Source organism: Leptosomus discolor, chromosome 5 (genome assembly GCF_034619465.1).
Source record: "Leptosomus discolor isolate bLepDis1 chromosome 5, bLepDis1.hap2, whole genome shotgun sequence".
In the NCBI taxonomy this organism is placed as follows: domain Eukaryota; kingdom Metazoa; phylum Chordata; class Aves; order Leptosomiformes; family Leptosomidae; genus Leptosomus; species Leptosomus discolor.
Window position 1 is genome coordinate 67,437,528 of NC_141395.1, and position 19,959 is coordinate 67,457,486.

A 19,959-nucleotide genomic window follows, 5' to 3' on the forward strand; every position below is an offset into this window, starting at 1 on the left:
AGCAGATGCCCCACTCTGGGGCCTGTTCTTCCTTGCCCCACTTTTAGTTAGAAAACGGCATTTTTCTAGAGCCATAAGGATCAAACCGTGCTGGTCTTGCCTGCCTGGGTTGTTCGGAGGGCTCCTGGAAGCCCCGGGGGGCCTGCGTGTACCAGGTGTAGTCCTGAGCACGGCTTCCCAAGCAAAGGTGAGGGGAAAGGATTGCTTCTCCAAACCTGCAGATACTCAGAAAGTGATTATGGGAGGCTGTGGGATCCTGGGGTAGAAGCCAAACCCAGATGTGCCTTCAGTTTTCACAGATGGTTTTCTCTCCCTTTTCACGCGCCAGACCAAAACCTCAGCTCTGGATATTCCAGCTCTCAAGCATTTGAAATCTGGGGCCCACGTTTGCTCTGGGTTATGCAGTTTTGCCCCTTCAAGTCACAAGGCTGCTCGGGATTGGCAAAAGAGCGAGGTGGAAAAAGCCTGCATGTTGTTTCACAAAAATTCAGCTACACTAAGTCAGGAAACCATCGTCTTCAAGAAGGACAGTCTCATGCATGCTTCCTTACACATCTGTAACCATTTGAACACCCTTCAAGCATAACCTAAGATTGAAACAGACACTAATTGCACTCATCAGGACAATAAAAATTCAAGACACTTGAGTTAGTGATGAGTTCTTTCTAAGAGGTGATGGGAAACTGGCACGGAAACCCTACCACATGAGAGAGTATTGCTGGCATCTGTTGGGTAGTAGTTGCCACTTGATTACTATTGCACCTTGAATGGATGCTGTAACTTTGTGTAATCTTTTCAGAGCCTTTCAGCATCTATTCTGAGATATATTTATGAACATACTGCCCAGATAAAGGGACAGTAGGGGCAATAACCAGGATCTGCCTCTACACTTCTACATTTTCATTGTAGTGTAGGGGAAGGGACTTATTATTGAAATGGTCATCGTTGACCACGTCAGGGTAGCTATGCATCAATATGGTATTATGGCATATAGGGACCAGCTTTAAGTGTCAACCAGAATGCTATAGCAACACCATCAGCCGAAGCTATTTAAACCAAACTAGATTTATCTGCTCAGCAGCCAAGAGCTGAATATGGCAATGTGTCTCATCTCCTGATTGGAAACAGGAAGCCCCCAGTGTCAACGCAGAGGTCCCTGGGAGGTGTGTGAGACCGATTGCTTCCTGCTCAGATACAGCAGAAAGAAAAGCACCAAACCCATAGCAAGCACCCTGTGGCTAATTGAACAGTGTAATTTCAATGGGCTTTGGACTCAGTGTGTCTTCTCATTGCTGATGCTAGCCATAAATACACAACAACTGGCTCTCCTGACAAATAAAAATGTAACTCATAAGCCTGCGTTTAAACAGGTTAATGCGTATAGAGAATATTGTTCATATCTGAATTTTCTAGAGATCGAAATATTTTATGCTGTGAAACAGACCAGAGAACAAATTAAAAAAACATTACAATTCTTTAGCTGAAACTGTGGCTGTGGTTAAGAAGTGACATCTTCTTCAACGTATTTGTTTTGTGTGTATTTGTGTTCAGAGTTAGATGTGCTGACCTGCCTGAAAAGATGTTTTACTCCCATAAGCAGTGAAAAAACTGACAAAGGTTAATGAGAAGAAAACAGAACCTCCTCGAGCTCGTTCAGCTAAGCGGAAGGGGCCCAAGTTGTATCTGTTTCAGTGAGGCCAGCAGGTTTGGACAGATGATAAGGAGACCGTCATCTTAACGATACATGAACATGAAAGTTTCAGCTATCTAATCTCACTGGAGTCTGTGGAGCTGGCTGTAGATGTTGTGAGGGCACTATACAGTTGTACTTAGCATGTTTGATCTGGAAATCACAAATAAATACAGGATCCCACACTGCCATTTTTATTGTCACTTTTCAGAGAAGAACTGCACTTTAACAAGGTTTAAACTGCAGTTTGAATGTTTTTACAAGTGCTTTACAGCATTGCCACTTTGCCTTTGGGAATTAGTTAAGATGTGCTTTGCAGAGCATGGAATCATAGGACAAGGACAAGGCAGTAAACCCTGTAATAAACACTTGTCCATGCTACAACCAAGCTGTTCACAGCAGTGTTTAAAAGAACCACGTTTGTGACTACATGCCATAACAGGGAAGGGACACAGCCTGAAATTATTTTTTTAAATTAAGTCCCTTTAATTATTCATTATCCATAACATAACTTAAAAGATGTAATAGAAAAGAAACTAAAAAAAATAAATAAATCGAGATTTCTTCTTTTACTAACAAACCTAAAATGCCGAATATAGGCATTAAGTAGTCCATCCTGTGTTACAGGAATATGACTAGCTTGTTTTAAAAATCATTAGTTAAAAGCGATGCAGAAACAGCCCTCTAGGTGGTTCATTGCAACTTGTAAAGGTACACAAAATTGCAGAAAAAGGACCACTTTCATTGGGCAGACTGAAAGTTACCGATACCGCATTGCTTTCAATCTGTAATGACATGCTTTTGGTAGGACATCAGCTTATTGATTCAGTAGTGGTCATATTTCCAGACAGGTATTTATCTTTCCCTGGTTTTTTATCCTCACTATTTGTATTGCTGTCTTGGATATTATGATTGTTATAAATCTATTTTTGTTCCCATGCATCATTATAATCACCAGGTCTATAAATGGCTTTGCTCTTTCAGCCTGTCTGCTATCTGGAAAAACTCACAAGTTCAGACCAGTGAGTTGGTGCTGGCAGGTGAACGCTGGACAGCTGAGTCATCTCAATATATCAGTGTGATGTTTATTGAGCCCAAGCAACAAACAGTGGGAAGACTGTGGCTTCAGGCTTGGGACTCAAAGTTCACCACACACTGCATTTAGAGAACACTCAGAGCTTCGTCATTAACAGATTTCTGTCAAACTAAGGGGAAGAGGGATCTCAAAAAGATCGATTGCCTCTGAAAGCTAACGTATTAGTAGCTGCAAGAAGGAAAATTCTGGCATTCTACCATGCTGTTACAGCAGTCCTTTAGAAATTAATCTCTCTGTTTAAATTGTAAGAGCTGATGATCTGAACTAGCCTGGGAAAACTTTGAAAATGGAGGCTTAAAGAAACCTGATAATCTGCAGACAGTGTAGTGGTGCAGGTAGCAGGAAAGCGTGTTTCAGATTTTGCCAAAGTAGGTTAACCCCCCCTACAGATATTTCCCCATCCCTTTTCTCTCATATAACTCAAAACCCTGGGGAAAAGGTTTCATGCCAACATATACTGAAGGAAGAGAAAGGGTACTTAGCTAATGATGTTGTCAAAAGAAAACTTATACCTAAGTGGTTATCTTTGTTTTAACTGTGTGGCTTGTTTTATCTTGTAGATGGTTTTGCCCCATTTTTTTGATTGAGACCTTGGCTCGTTTTGTAAATCTGAGGCAGATGTAAGGTGCTAATATACCAAAAGGAAAACCTCACTTGTCAAACTATGTATCCAGAGAAGGAAAGATGGAGCTTGCCCTATCAAAACAGAACTTGATTTGGATTATAGGATTTGAAGGTTGCACTGGAAGAACTGAAAAATTACAGTCACAGAACGTCTATAGACTTACCACCCATAAAAAACTAAATACAAATATCTCCCCCAACTTTAAAGTGAAGAAGGCCACATATTCTTTGCTGTTCAGACTTGCCTACCTAGGGAATTAAGTCAGCTTGTGAAGCTGCAAAGTGCTTGTTCCCTGCATGGACACCCTTAGCTTGCAGATAAAGTTATCTTCTCTAGTCCTCGGTGAAAGTGGATTCATGCCCCATCACTCATCTGGATTTGTGAATTTTCAGGGTGTGTAAGCAACTTGAACCAGGCAGGATCAGATTCCTAACGATGGCTGTAGTTGAGAGTAAGCCCTGTACCTCTGTATGCTTCTTCATCACTCCAAGCTACAGGCAAACAACCATGAGCATAAGGAATGCTGGAGGGCTGGGAACTGAGAAATGGTGGTTTCATTTTGTCATTCCTGCTCTGGCCTTTTTTGGCGTTGAATTTCTTCCTAACTTGATCTCTGTGACATCAAGAGGCTTCTTGCAATGATTCAGACCCTTGAAGCACTCAGAAAGCTTTAAGGTTTTCTGAAAAACTCAAGTCATAAGCCCCAATCATTTGATAAGAAAGAATTCATTGTTCCCAGAATCAACATTTCCAGTTAACACCAGTACTCCGAAAGAGACAGCACAGACTTTACCGAAAGCTACGGAAACTGGAACTGAAACAAGACAAGCTTTAGCCAGTAAGATTTTCTGGCTAACAGGTTTTTCTTTTTTGTCTCTACTAATTTGCTTGCTACTCTGTAATTGAAGGTCACTGGTTAAGGAAAATGGTCCCGTTAGCTCATGAGGAGCGGCTGTAATTTCATTGCTTTCAGTCTGACTTCATTGTGTATATTTGGGTGGTATTAACATAGCACCAATTTTCCCTCCTTCTGGTTTTCCATATACGCAGGGATGTCAAGCCAGCAGTGGTGCCGTGCTCAGCTTTCAATGAATTTTGCATGGACATCTGAGGGGTTTTTGCTACATGCTCGGAATTTAAATCTCTCAGACACTGGGTTCATTCAACTGTGAACCAGCTATTGGCTTGTGCAGCTTGATGGACAGCCTGTATAATTTACATCCAAATGGTTTCACCACCTGTGGCGTGCTAGGCTCTCCCCTTCCAACCAGGAAAGTAGTTAAAGGCAGTTATCATCCAGGAGAAGAAGCTGGCTATTCCTTGGCACAGGACCATGGCAACTTCTTGTGACAGTAAACCTCAACAGTACAGCTGGGACTTTGAATGCTGAAGAATTTGAAAAACAGGTGGGATAAGAGACTGGAACCTCAAGTGTAGACTTTACTGAGGTTGGTCAGAAAAATCACTATGAGAGAGTGTAGTCTCTTAAAGAAATCAACCCAAATAAGAATATTGGGTGTTAAAGCAACATCTTCCAGCTGCAAATATCACAGCTGCAGATATCAAGCAATCTGTATTTCAGTCCTATGAGGTATGTAGATAACATTACAAATCCAGCAATGTCAGACACATATAGCATTGCGTTTCCCGTTATTTATAAAAAGTTTCTGACCTTGCCTTCTGGCATATCAGTACCATGCTGCTTTGAATTTCTCCAACAGTCTCTCCTTTTCCCACTGAATTGAGTTAAAGCATCTTGTCCACGTCTTTGAGAGAGATATGGTCCTTTCCCTTCCTAATTATCTTCATGTTTCTTCTCATGTGGCTTCTGTTTCCTTCACGCCACTGAGGCCAGCCTCAGCTAGGCCATTTTCCCACAACCATCTCTATTGCTTCATCAGTACTGTCCTCCGTTCATAGGTCACCCTTCTTGAATGAAGTCTGAAGACTCTCTACTTGCTGTACTTTTAAAAACATTTTAAAGTTTCTTAAGAAAGTCTGCTGCCTTCCTCGGACTTTGTGCAGCACCACCCACAAAAAGCCCCGCTTAGGACTATACACTGAAACAAGCACAATAAGGTAACAAAATCAATAATGAACACCCAATGTTTCTTCCCAAAAACAGCTATCAATTTATTTGAAATTCCTTGTACAATGTCAGCTCTGCAGCTTCTGGCTTCAAAGGAAGTGCAGTGGTGCAAGCCAAGAAAAAAAGGAGGGATCTTTGTGAAGTAACACAGAAGGAATATGCAATTTGTGGATGATGGCAAAAGTCACTCGGAAAGCTTGCCATGTCCCTGCAGAAATAGCATGCTCTCATGTGCTAAATGCTCTGAAACACCTTTTAGGTACTTTTGCTTGTGGCCAGACTTCAGGCATAATAAAGCTTTTGTTCTTTTCTTGGCAGAGAAGGTTGAAAACCAAAAAAAGAAGGGGGGAGAAGGTGGAAGGAATTTCAGCCTCCTCAGGAGATACATTCCAGCCATCGTGGACTGCCTACATCCTCCCTGGATGCTCCAGCACATTCCTTTGTTCCCTCTGACCAGACATTTTCTTTTGTTTAGTCCATCAGTGCCCTGCAAAGTATGTTTTACCTCCTCGGCAATGTGGAGTGCATTGCACAGACCTTGTCTCCCAGCTCTGAAGTTTCCCCAGATTTAGCATTTTTATCACATGCTGCTCTTTACTCACTGTGTTAAAAGAACTATTAATTATTGTTATTAATTTCTCTTATTCAGTGCTGAGAAGCAAGCTAAATTAAGCTTTGGTGAAAGCCAAACTAACTGTCGACTTCATGCATATTTATTTTCCATCCCCATATGCACAGCAGGGTGGCACCCTGAGAGCAACAGCACAGATTCCAGCGCTTTACCCAGCAGGGACCAGGGCTTTTAAAGAGATTGCCCAGAGACAAGTGACTACTGTCCACAAGGGAATGCTGTTGATTTGAGGATTTTGCATCTACCATACTGTGCCTCAGTTAGCACCGTGGGTTTGCTGTATTTCATGCAACGTGGATTTTAAACATTGGACGTTTGTCTTCTCTGTGTGTATGTGTGTGCAGGATGCACCTCTTCCCTGAATCCACCTTTATTCACCCCTCTAAAAAATTCTCAGGTTTCCTCTCAGCTTTCTTCTAAGCTTGTCTGCTCCCAGTGTCTGGGGGATTTTGCTTTTGATGATTCCTCTCAACTTTCTAGTCTCTGCTCTTTTTTTTTTTTTTTTTTTTTTTTATGGAGATCTCCGTACACTTTCATATTTCTCGAGATTCAAGAATTCTTCTGGCCTGCTATCAGAGTAGGCAGTACAGCTTTGTGCTGTGAGACAAGTTTGCATATTACCATGTTCCTTTTGGATCAGCATTCAAGAATATCACTACTAGGACAAATATTAGGGAAGGAGCCTAGAGTCAGTGGTGGTGGGCCATGAACCAGGCTTGTCTCAGTAAACAAGAAATTAAAGGCTTCTCCCTCCAAGCTGTTTTTTTTCAGCAGGAGCAAAGCAGAAGTTGCTTGATAAAGTCATGCGTTGCAGGTGATCCTGCCTGCTTGATCTTTCATGAAATTTTGCAGTAAGTATTCCTGCAGCTATGATTTCAACCTGAGGAGACGGAAGCGTGGCTCCTTGGCTAGGTCTGCTCTTGGACAGGGTTAGAACTGAAGAGTTTTGAGCAGCAAAAAATAAAAGGAGAGGAAGTGAATGTTCACCCTGTTAAAAAGGATCAACACAGAAGAGATAAACATACTTTTGCCTATGTAAAAGCAGATATTGCAAACAAGAACGAATAATAATAAGGTGTCTTTCTGTTACAGAATTCAGTGCTGCTGCTTTAAATTGTTGGTGCTGACTGCACAAGGAAAGCTAACAGTGCTCTGATTTGTTGTGAGAACTTCTCTCTAACATGTAAAAACCTTTCTTACCAGAGAAAGCCTTTCCCTCCTCTGCTTCTGCCATCTTTTTTCATATTGCTATAAAAAGGCTAACAGCAAATGTCAATGAAAATGAAGGCAATGTGGAAATACATAGAAACTGCCGCTCTGTTGTGTTTTTTTTTTTTTTTTCCTGTGAATTCTTTTAAATAATTTTGATCTGCATCCAGAGCAGTTTATGGAGGCACAAAACAGTGCATGTGGAACAGCAGGCAAGAATGTGGAATGAATACTAATGCACTCAAACACCCTCCCTCAAGCTCTCTAAACCTGAAAAATCCTTCTGCAGCATAACTACCAGTTCCTGTAGGGCTTCCTTATATCCTCATGGAGGAAAGTCCTTTAGCATTAATAGAAAATTATTATCTTTTCATACACGTTTTGAGCTGTTAGATTTTAATACAAAATTATAACTTTGCCATATAGTAGTTTGGAAAAAAAAAATAAAACCCCTACAGACTATCATGAGTAAATTCTAAAAGGTTTTTAGGGGAGATTTTGTAGGAGAATAATTTTTTTTTAGGACCTGCCTGAATACCTCTTGTTAAATACAATGGGATTTTTTCACAATAGTGGTATCTTGAGCTAAATAGATTGTTACAGATAAATTTACCAGGACAAATTTTGGCCCTTTAGTGCAACAGGAGAGCAGAAAGGGGCCACCTGTGAAAAACAGAAGACAAATGAGAAAATAAAAAATTGACTTTTTTTTTTTTACCCCAAATATAATATCAGTTCTGGAAGCCTAAATACTGATAGTCTTTAAACCTATTCTGCACAAAATGCCACAAAAGGCTTTTCTTTTTCTTCTAATTTCAAAGGCCTGATTGCAATCTGACATAGAACCCAGAGATGCCAGCTGAAGTCAGTGCGGAGCAGGGGATGGTTTGAGGCCAGTCTGGTATGAGAACATTTTTTTTTTTCACTAAACCGTTAATTCTGTGAAAGGAACCGTGTGATGTCTGGCCTGCAATAGCAGAAGACTGCAATCAGTGACATCCCCATTTCTGCTCCCTCCGCCTTGTGTTTCTTATAAATTGGGGGTTCACTTTTCCTCCCATTCCACCTATAAAATGATTTTACATGTTCAGAGTGGAAATGCACTTAGGTAGCCACCCAGAAGGACAGATGTAAAATTTCAGCGTAAGTGTGCATTGGATGACTCTCTTCCATGTAGACTCGAGCAACTCTGAGGACAAAGCGGCTGCTGTTCCTGCTCACACGCGGAGTTTGAAGTCGTAAGGGGATGAAAAGCATCACAGTTCCATAACTAAAATGCAGCAAATTTACTATTTATAAACCTCGCATGTGGGTGGCATGGGCTGTTTGCAAATGTTTGCTAAATCAGATGATCGGCCTCATGCCCATGGGGACTGGGACTGCCTGGGAGTATGGACGTAAAAGGAGAAGGGAGAAATTGCACATTACTTCCCCGAGGCCATTTCTCCACAAAAGGATGGGTGGCTCAGTGTAAGGCTCTTGAAAGAGCTGACTTCAGTTCTCTGCTGTGGCACCACCTCACCCACGCACTCTCAGCAAGACATCTACAGTGATCTCCAAGTTATTTTGGCTCTGGAAGCAGAGATGGGATCTGACTGTCTTGCAAGACGGAGCCTGTCATTTATTTTTGTGTTGGTTTTTTTTATTATTATTATTCTGTTTGGGTAAAAAGCCATAAACCGGGATTGCTAACAGATTAATACCTCAAATTGGGATGCAGTTGGATTCTGCAGTGAGAAGAGCTGTGTAATTACCTTGGGTAGGTAACTAAGAACTGGTGCTGACAGGCCTTGGCATTTAGTGCACTGACTGTGACAATGGAAAGATTTATTCAAAACTACTGCTTCAATTAGAGTCTGTATTTTATTTCACTGCAATATGCTTCTTGGTGTTTTGCTTTGTAGCTTATTTAGCAAAATAAGCTCCCTGTTGAATACATCAGCTGACTGTTAAAATGAGTCAAAATCCATGGCCTTCCGCAGCAGTGCTGCACAGAAAAGAGAAGAGCAAACTAAAGCCAGACAGGCAGACAAGAAGGGCAGCGAGAGAGATTCATCAGCCACTCTGGCAACAGCAAAAGCCAGGCACTGATGGTTATGTCTCCGTCTTCCCTCTCCCCACTACGTGGCGTAGGGGCTGGATTCAACGAGAAGGGGAGTGTGAATCTGACCGATTGGAGTAGAACCCAGATCAAAGACCTCTGAGCACTCTTGCATGGATTTCCATTGCTCCACAGTGAAGAGCTGGTTTTTTCCTACCCCTTATCTCCATGTCCACATCTTCAAGCCGCCTTGCTGCCTTTCCCTCATCTCACCCCTCCCTCCCCAACCTTACTCCATCTTCCATCCAAAAAAGGAAGAGGCATAAAGATGTAACATTGCTTGTTGTTACTACCTTATTCATTTTCTTTGCATGCTCTGGCATTTCTTTTGGGACCTGTCTTGACTATTTGCATTTTATACTTCCCTGTTTTACACTACTCACAATGGGGCTGTGGCCTCTTGAATGTTACTCGAATAAATAAGATCAAGATAAGGTCAAGCATAAGGCAGTGGCATCCCACACGCCAATTAAGAGTGGCAGGCAGTATCTTAGACATCAGTTCAAAACTTAGGTGAGACTCAAATCATGTGTAGGTCCCACACACGCCAGTTAGTTTCATTGTGTGCCAAGCCCTCGTTCCTGAGATATTCAAGCACATGTCCAACTTTGAATGTGTGAGCAGCCCACTGCTTTGAATAGGGTTACTTACTCTATAAAGTACCTTTCTCATCTGGAGCTTTAGCATTGAGTTGAACAGCAGAGAAAAAAGCTTTTTAAGATCCATTGAAAAAGTGCTAATTCAAACCCCATGTAAAATGTGGGCTAGTCTGAACCAGCTACATTATTTCTCCAAAAAAATATACAGCCGTCTTGGCAAAGCTCACTTGTTATTGAATTCATTTTTATGCTGCAAGTTACGGGAAATTAAATAATACCTCACATTTTTCTTTGTTATGGAAACAATGTGAAAATATTTCAAGCTAACAAATGCTAACACCCTTTAGTAGTCTTCAAAACAGAACTAGAAAATTAACAGTTTTCTTTACGATGGTCCTAATTAAAATCACAGATAGACACAACTTCTTTCCCTCCAAACAATGGGAAACCTTTTTAAGTACTGCATAGCAATCAAAGAAAATGCAGGTAGATGGGTACAAGTTACTCCTGGGGAGGTTCCAATTGGACACAACAGGACAATTTTTCACAATGAGAAAAATCAGCCATTGGAATAATCATAGAATCACAGATTCGCAGAATGGTTTGGGCTGGAAGGGATCTCAAACACCATCTAGTTCCAACCCCCCCTGCCATGGCAGGGACACTTCCCACTAGACCAGGTTGCTCAAGGCTCCATCCAACCTGGTCTTGAACACTCCAGGGATGGAGCATCCACAACTTCCTTAGGCAATCTGTTCCAGTGTCTTACCACCCTCAGGGTGAAGAACTTCTTCCTTCTAGTCTAAACCTGCCCTCTCCCAGATGCCAACCACTACCCCTCGTCCTATCGCTGCAGGCCCTTGTAAAAAAGTCCCTCCCCAGCCTTCTGGTAGGGCCCCTATAAGGTCTCCCCGGAGCCTTCTCTTCTCCAGGCTGAACAACCCCAACTCTCTCAGCCTGTCTTCATAGGGGAGGTGTTCCAGCCCCCTGACCATCTTGGTAGCCCTCCTCTGGACTCGCTCCAACAGCTCCATGTCTTTCTTGTGTTGGGGGCTCCAGAGCTGGATGCAGTATTCCAGGTGGGGTCTCACGAGGGCAGAGTAGAAGGGCAGAATCACCTCCCTCGACCTGCTGGCCACACATCTTTTGATGCAGCCCAGGATACGGTTGGCTTTCTGGGCTGCAAGAGCACATTGTTGGCTCGTGTTCATCCTATCATCCACCAGCACGCCCAAGTCCTTCTCCCCAGTGCTGCTCTCTATCACTCATTGCCCAGCCTGTATCAGTGCTTGGGATTGCCCCGACCCAGGTGCCGGACCTTGCACTTGGCCTTGTTGAACTTCATGAGGTTTGCATGGGCCCACCTCTCCAGCCTGTCAAGGTCCCTCTGGATGAACTCCCTTCCCTCTGGCAAGGGGATCTCCCCAGAGAAGTGGTGGGTTCCGCAACATTGGACACCATGGGCTAAACAGGGTGCTGGCTGTGCTTTTGCCAAGAAAGGTTGGACCAGATGATCCCTGAGGTCCTTTCTAACCTGATATTGTACGGTTCTGTGATTCTAGATACAGATCAAGTAACATCTATATGCGAGCAGATATAGATCAAATAACATTTTTGGTTTTTTTACTGCCAACTCTTGGGGATGTCCTTTTCTTTCTCACACACTGGATGGTTGCTTGGGGCACATCACTTGTTCTGCATTGTGTACGTTTGCCCACCGTTGCATTTGTCCCAATGACTTTTCTGTGAAACCACTTTGTGGTACCTCCTAAGGGTATTCACACTGAAAACTTTGTGCTTCATTTTAGGGGTGTTGAAATGCCAGCGAGTAAGAGACATACAGGAATTTCCCTCACCAGCAGGAGATGAAGTAAACAAATAAGAAAATACAATTTCACCACAAACCCGCGGAGGTCGGAGTTGGGTCACCATGTCAAGCAGTATAGAAAGAATAGCTTGGTTTCCATGTTCATCAAATACTTCTCTCTGCTGAAACTGCAAGCAAGAATGCTAATTAGCACTTGCCACTCTACATTGGACTGACATTGTGAGATGTCTAAATATTCATCTGGCTAAAAATCTGTAGTTTCTTGTGACCTAAATTATTTCTGAAGCAATTATTTGGAGGTAAACAATTATGCTTCCCCTTTTCAAAACCTCTCTCCATCTTAAGCTGTTCTAATTTTGCAAAAAAAAATGCACAGTTAATTATTCTAAAACCACCAATCATTTATTGCTACAATAATGTATTGCATGTTTCTCAAAGGATCACATGATAGGTTTTAAATTTTGATCCGAAGCTATCGTATTGGCTACATTAATCATATTGGCCAGATTAATGGACTCCAGAGCCAGAGAGATCATTTTGCTTAGCAAACATGACTGCTTGTGTAATACAGATGATGCAAATGCTCTGAACTGACTTAGAGAAGATCATGTGGAAATACATCCCATTTTGATTGTAAAATCACTCCCTGAAACCTTAAGGTGTTGTTCCATGATTAATTACTAACAGCATAAAAAATGTGTGGCTTATCTTGTCTGCATACATAAAGCATCAACTTCTCTTTCATGCTATGTAGTTCACAGAACATCACTCTGCTACCTCAGTATTGAACCCAGCTTTAGTCCACGTTTTCCAAAGAGACATCTAGTCTGTTCTCAAAGACATCAAGAAAAGGAGACTACACCAGTATTCTTGGTATTTTGTTCCAATGGTTAACCACCACCAAAATTATTTCCTGACTGTTTATTTTCAGTATCTTCTGATTTAAATTATGCAGACAGTTCTTCCTGATGTCATTTTGAACAACTGAAGCCTCAGTCCAACACCTATTTAAATCAAGGGAACCATTCCTATTGATTACAAAGACTATTGAACCAAGCTCTGAATTATATATAACACTTCTCTGTGGTATATGAGATGAATGTTAAAGAATGTCTCTCTTAATTTTCCAGCAGAAAGAGAGTGTGAATGATAGAGAATGCTGCCCTCTCATGGTTTTATGGATGAATGTGTTCTCATAATGTATTAAAAATACAAAAACAGTGGTTTTAGGCTGCTACATGCCGATCTGTTCTCTTTTATGTATTGCACTGAAAGGCAAACTTGTAACAGACATTAGTGTTGCCACGATAAATGATATAAAAGCACTGAAAACACAGCCCATTAATGGCAGGCATGGAGGTGATGAAGCACAAAGAGAAAGGGTGATGCAAGAGACAAATTTAGGATCACTGTTTTCCAGCCAGTTTTGTAAGCTGAAGCTGGCGGGGATGCAGCTGGGTACTCATTTTGTTCCCCCACCTGAAACTGTGGAACCATGCGTGTTCCCAGGACGAGGACTCATCCGTTCTGCAGGTGACCTGTTTCACATACCATGCTGTCCCTGCTGGAGAAGTCCTGGGTGCCACTGAGCAGGAGGTACAGGAAGAACTCTTCTAGTTTAAGAGCAAGTCAGTTCAGCAGTGTGCACCCAAATTACTGGAATCTTTTTCCCCTCCAAATGAGTAATTCCTCCACATGCATAAAGGAACAGAAATAGGTACAAAGTGACTGCAAGAAAATCAGGGCTTCCTACACGTCCTTGGTAGCGGTTAAGCAGTTTGGAACATACCCAGTATACCCAATATATCCAGCGTATGCAAAGCCCAGGGCAGCTACAGAACTAACCACAAGGTCAGAGCTGCTGTTGGCCTTCTGTGCCCTCCATGTGCACTCTCTGCCCAGTTGATAATTTGAACTTTATTGTCTTCATGACCAGTTGAAATTTCACAATGAAAAACATGACATCAAAGGAGAAGACCCCATGCGGTGATGTCCCTGGAAAAGGATTCCTGCAGCCTTTTCAAAGAAGCCTTCTATTTTTTGGTAAGAACTGGATATCATACTGTGTAACCTCAGACCATGAGCTCTGTCATGTCCCACATTCTGCGGAGTCCTTCATGTGCAAAACCATGAAAGGAACCACATCAAGCTGTGCAGACCATTGAAATCTTCAAGTAAACATTACCCACATTTATCTATCACTTCCTTACTAGGAATAACCAAATTCTATCTTGACTAACTGCTAAACTATATTCAATTGGGGAAAAAATGCATAAAATATCTACTTCTATTTAAACAATTCATAGGCCAGAATAGACCATTAGGTCATGTAGCCTTGTCTCCTGCATTACACGACTCATTGAATTTCACTTAATTACTGTCAGTAAGTTGTGTTTGACTATAACATAGTCCTCCAGGAAAGCAGTGGTGTGAAAATGTCAAGAAAGAGAATTTCTCTCTTCCTTTGGCAGTTTGTGAAGGTTAAATGTCTCTCATTCTGAAGTGTTTGAATATTTTGCCTTCACTTCTCACTGGAAGAGTTCTGTCTGTCTTTCAAGTCAACATTTTATAACTTCATTGACAAAGCGTATCTTAATTTTTTGGATGGATCTTCCCAACAGATTACCCAAAGGAATTTTTTTTTAATGGAGACTTTCTTTCTAAAAAAAAAAAAAAAAAGGCTTTGTCTCCACAATGATATTTCTTAATAGTTATGGCTGTGGTCACGACAACATAATGTAAAATAAGCTTCTTTTCCAATGTGGGGTGGTAAACTCCTGAAGTTATTGCACTGAAAGGGGAACTTCACCTTTAACACATTGTGAACAATATGACTTACTATTTTCTCAAAATAGGACTAGGAAGTTTCAGTCTGGCCATACTAAGGCTAAAAAACATCTTGGATACCAAATGTGAGTATTCAACACATTTCAAAGTACTTTATTTTGGGGCAGGTTATAATGCTGTAATGGGGTGAATGGCAGTAGAGTAATTTTGATTTCCAGTTGGTCTCAGGGAAGAAAACCTATCACAGTCAACCAAACATATCACTCTGTGCACAGACTGGATTTCACTTACAGAGTCCAGGCTTCCCCAGTTATTTGTCTCTGTCTCTGCCTGGTGCCAGCATTGTATGTTATGCTAAGCAATTTTAAAATGTCAGAATAAAGGTAGAATAAAATATACTGTAAATATTTTTTCTCCTCCATTTCTATGTAACAGTTTTCTGGGCTTCAAGAGTTAACTCGCACATAAAATCAAATTCAAAGGATCACTTGAACACATCCCTGTGTCCCTTCCCAAAGCAATTGCATCAGGAAAAAAAAACAGGACGAGAAAAGCTTATGACTCCTAATATTGCTGTATAGACCAAAACAGGGTAAATATCTGCTTGGTACATGTCTACACAAGACTGGCTAAGCAAGCTTACCTCTTTAATCCCTCTCAAAAGACTCAAGTGGAATAGGTGTCAGCCAAAGTTATCAGATAAGGCCCACTTTGGGGAAGATCACAGACCTCAAATTTCCATTCCATGAAGAGACCTGATGGTGGCAAACAGAAGGAGATGCACCTCTAGAAAATCCACAGATCCAAAGGGGAATCTTCACAGATTTGCATCCTCTCTGATCTGTATGATAGTGTAAGAGGCTTGTGACTCATTCAGACACAGAGCTTGCTAACAAGGCTATCTTGTTACCCATGTACTCTGGGTTGAAATTATAAATGTTTCCCTAATAGAGGGTTACACTGAAATATGACCAGTTTGCATTTCTCATACTACATTGGAAATGCATATAAGCAATGATACAAGTTAAAATAATGTTTGTCAAAAACTACCCTGGCATTTTGATTCACCCAGTCTGCTGGTAAATGTTCTTTCTTCCTCTCCGCAGCTATGCTAAATACAGCACGGCACATTTTATGTATTCAGGCTTGGAAAGCATTTAATTCTTTACATCATGCATCTTTGGAGTCTTAACCAGAAATATACCTTGCCAAATATCTTTATTTATGCCAGTGGCTAAACCTAATGTTACAAGGAACAGCTTCGGAAGACTGTGCAATCCCAGCAAATTATATGCAAGCTCTGTAGCCTGAAGCTTTAGAGAAGTGCCTTACGGGCAGTATTACAGACTCTCCAACTTTCAGCATCACATGTAGCCAGGCACAACTACTACTGCCAAAACCCAAGCTGATAAGAATAAATGATGTTGCTCTAGAACATATTTTAAGTGAGTATTGTCACAGGCCAATAATGTTTTGGGCCTGTGGCTGTAGAGGACCCCTGAAGGGGCTGAAGCGTAGAAGCCATAGAGCTATCCACCACTGTACATGAACGCAAGCTCTGAGATAAAAAGAATGAAGAATGGGAAATGGCATTTACTTGTAGTTATCTTTGGGTGCACTGAACCCCATTTTTCCCTCACTCTTGAGCATGGTGAGGTGCCAGAGAGCCTGAAGTGGAGACTGCATGCCAGTTGTACTAGACTGAGGTGCTCTCGCTGTATTTCAGTGTTGCTGCTCTTCTCTGTGTAAATCTGTTTACTAAAAGAGCTGTACAGCTAAAGCAGCTCCAGAGCTACAAAATGGAAACCACCTCCTTTACACACCTTTTGTATTGTCTGTGCCTTGGGCTTGGTTTTTTACCCGTGCCTCATCCTGCCATACTAGTACAGATAAAGGAGATGACGACTACAGAGATTACAAGATTTTTATTCAGAATCCCTCAAGGGTCATTTTGAGCATTTTTGTAGCTCTTTATCTACTTAAAACAGAAACCAAATGGACAAATGAAAGAGAGAGGAATGAAGCATTGTGCAAAGAAAGGACTGAGAGAATGGGAATGACTTTGGAGAAGGGGACAAGTCTTCTAAAAAATTTAAAAGTAACAGCAAAATTAGTTGTTCTTTACCCATATTGAGCACAGAAGAGCAAGAAACCAAGTTAAAAGACAGGAAGAGAGATGTAGGCTGCACTCTGGAAAAATACTTTCTACTTGGAAGAAAGTTAAATACTGCAAGAGATTGTGTGGAGAAGTGTCATTGGGGTTGTATAAGGAGAGGTTGGATAAACATTTGTCAGCTGCAGTTGGTTTTATCTGGAGACGGCAGAAGGTCTCCACTGGCTCCTCAGGGTCCTTCCTAGGGAACAGCCGCAGTCTTGAACAAATTCTGTCAACTTCTACTCCCCATCTACTGACGCTGAAATCACAGGAGCTGCAGTAGGTATGAAAGCCTCAGGAAAGAACCAGGCAACATTTCCGAAAGGTTTAGGGAGAGGCTTTCCAAGTACACCTGAAGACTTTAGGCCTATTATACCCAGTGCCACCACACTGGGAGAGGGGGTTAGCAGAGGTGGATGGATGGAGTCATGTGGTTAGAGGACATTTGCTATTGGATGTTTACACCAGCAGACAGGAAACCAAATGAACAAACTCTTGGCAGAGTTACCAGAGAAGAGCTTTTTATTTATCGTTTGTACAGACGTATTGCTGTTTTCTCCCGCTAAGCCTGTGTGCCTTTTCCTCCGAATACAGTTCCACTCTCCTACAAATTCTTGTATGTGGCAGCAAAGACGTGTTCTGTATTAGGGGCACATCAGGAGGACACGCAGTCTGCAAGAGAGCTTGAGCTGGGGATGTTGGTTTCAAATGGAGATCCGCCCAGGAGCTATTTAAACCAGTCCCTTGTTTTTGCCAGTAATACGAGGAAGAAGGCTTACACACAGAAAATCCCTGTCTCCTAATACTGCCAGAGGCATTTTTCAGGAAACAGAGAAGAAAAGTCTCTCCCAGCAGAGCTCTTCTCCTGTCTCCCTGATAGTGCTTGCCTATCAGGTCTAAGAAGCAGCAAATAGGTGCAGAACGGGTTTGAAATGCTTGAATAGATATGGGGGAAGTAGCAAAGCTCAGGTTTTCAAGGAGCTTAAGGTGCAAGGCTGAGTTTGGGGTCTATTCTCTACAAGAAAGTGAGGGAGTATTAATGCCAACCAGATGAGGAAGAGCAGGGGAATACACCTGTGGACTCTTATCACAATAAAATTAATGTGTGTAAAAATCCTCTAACAGCTTTGCAATCGCAGGGGAGCATCTTCTAATAGACCCTTTGTTCAGGGGAGGCCTTGAGAGGCTGAGAGGAACCCAGATGCACATCTGGAACAACACTCTTTCCCCTGCCAATGTCTTCTAGGGAATCAGGAAGAAAGTTCAAGGATGGCTGAGGCACTTAAATACACCACAGTGCTTTTATCTAAGCAAGGAACATCCTGTGCCCATCCCACAGGCAGTATCAGGTACTAGATTTCCCAGCAGTCATGTAGTGTCTGTCATTCTTAGCACCCTGTCAATTTTTCTAGTGGGCCTTCTCATCCTTTCTGAGTGCTTTAAAGTAAGACTCAGCCTTTGTTGCAGTCAGACGTCCCTTCCAACCATTTCTAGGATTTATCTCATGTACACTGCAGACGTGCTGTAGGTTCTGCTCCAAATCATGTTTCAAGGACCGTTTGTTTTAGTCATTTCTGAGTTAGTCTGTACCTCCCAGCACAGCCTAGTCCAGGCACTTGCTCTCCCAACACAAAAGCAGCTCACTGTGCCAAGACACTGTCTTCTCCACCCCTTCTCTCCTGGGTGAACTCACTGTCCCCAAATCATTTAATCTACCCACTTGGCTGTAGGATAGCAGCTGCCTCTTCCAATGAAACTAAAGCCACTGGCAACCAAACCTTCATTCCTGGGAGAAACACCAAGAACCATCCATCCATCTGTTTCTTGATCTTTTCAGGCTGTGATCTTACCAGTCAGAGACTAGAGATGGAAGGAAATGTGTTCTTCACTCACAGGAAATTTAGGGGGCAGGCTTGAGGAGAGGGGACGTAACTCAGGGAGGGAAACAGTAAAACATAAAATAATGAAATAAAATGAAATGAAATGAAATGAAATGAAATGAAATGAAATGAAATGAAATTAAACGAAATGAATAAAATAAAATAAAATAAAATAAAATAAAATAAAATAAAATAAAATAAAACAACCCAGATGTTCAGTGCCAGAATCTGAGTGGCATTTATGAGTGTACAGGAAAATACCAGCATCCATGTGGTTTCAATGTTTTGTGAGTGCAATAAAGCTAATGTGGATTCAGTCTGATCTCTAAAATTCTGCCACAGCATGTTATTGCTAATTCTTGAAGATTAAAGCAGCCTCTGGCTCTCCCTCCATGGCCCAGTATGTATTGCAGGCTGCCAGAAAATAAACAAGCAGTATTAATTGCCCTCTGTGGTGGTGTGTCTTCCAAGAATGGCTGGCAGTATCGCTGTAGCCATTGCAAGTTCTTGCCAATGGCCACAACGAAGAAGTGGACGGGTAATTGTGGCCCCTTGTTTCTGGTTTCCTACATTCGCCACAGGTATATCGCACCAGTGACTTTGGTATTAAAGATGTTAAGACTGCGCCATATTGACTGTTTCTCTTCAGGCTTTCGTTATCTACAAGAAGACTATTGAACAAGGTGTCCCAAGGTTACACTTTGCCAGTAACTGCCAGGGATTTAAATTCATTCAGCAGTGGAATTCACATTGGAATCACAGCAGCCTTCTCATTTCCTGGGCAAAGTTTTGACTGATGACAGGGCTTTCCAGTAAAAAACTCAATGGACCTTCAGTCTTTCCACTTGAAGATTCTCTTAACTGTGAATCAACTTAGAGCTGCATTCCATGGAACTGGAGAGGCAAATAAATACAAATGATGCATTCCACTCCATTTTAAGAGGGTTTTTTCCTTTTTCCTTTTTTTTTTTTTTTTTTCCCCATTCAGCACAGGTATCAGCTCAGATACAAGTTCTCAGCTTTCCCAGTGTTCTTCTCCTTACAGGAGAATCCTAAGTGTGGTCTTGGATTCAGAATTTTTTCATGCTTGTGCTCTTTCCAGTACTCAGGGGAAACAACACATTTCCGAAGCTCCTTCAATATTTATATTTTAGAGGTAATAATAACTGGTGTGTGAGATCATTGCACACGCCCAGCCTTTTCACTTTGACGCTATTTATGTAGGTTATAATAAAGACAGTATGTTTTGCAAACTGCATTGTTTCCAGG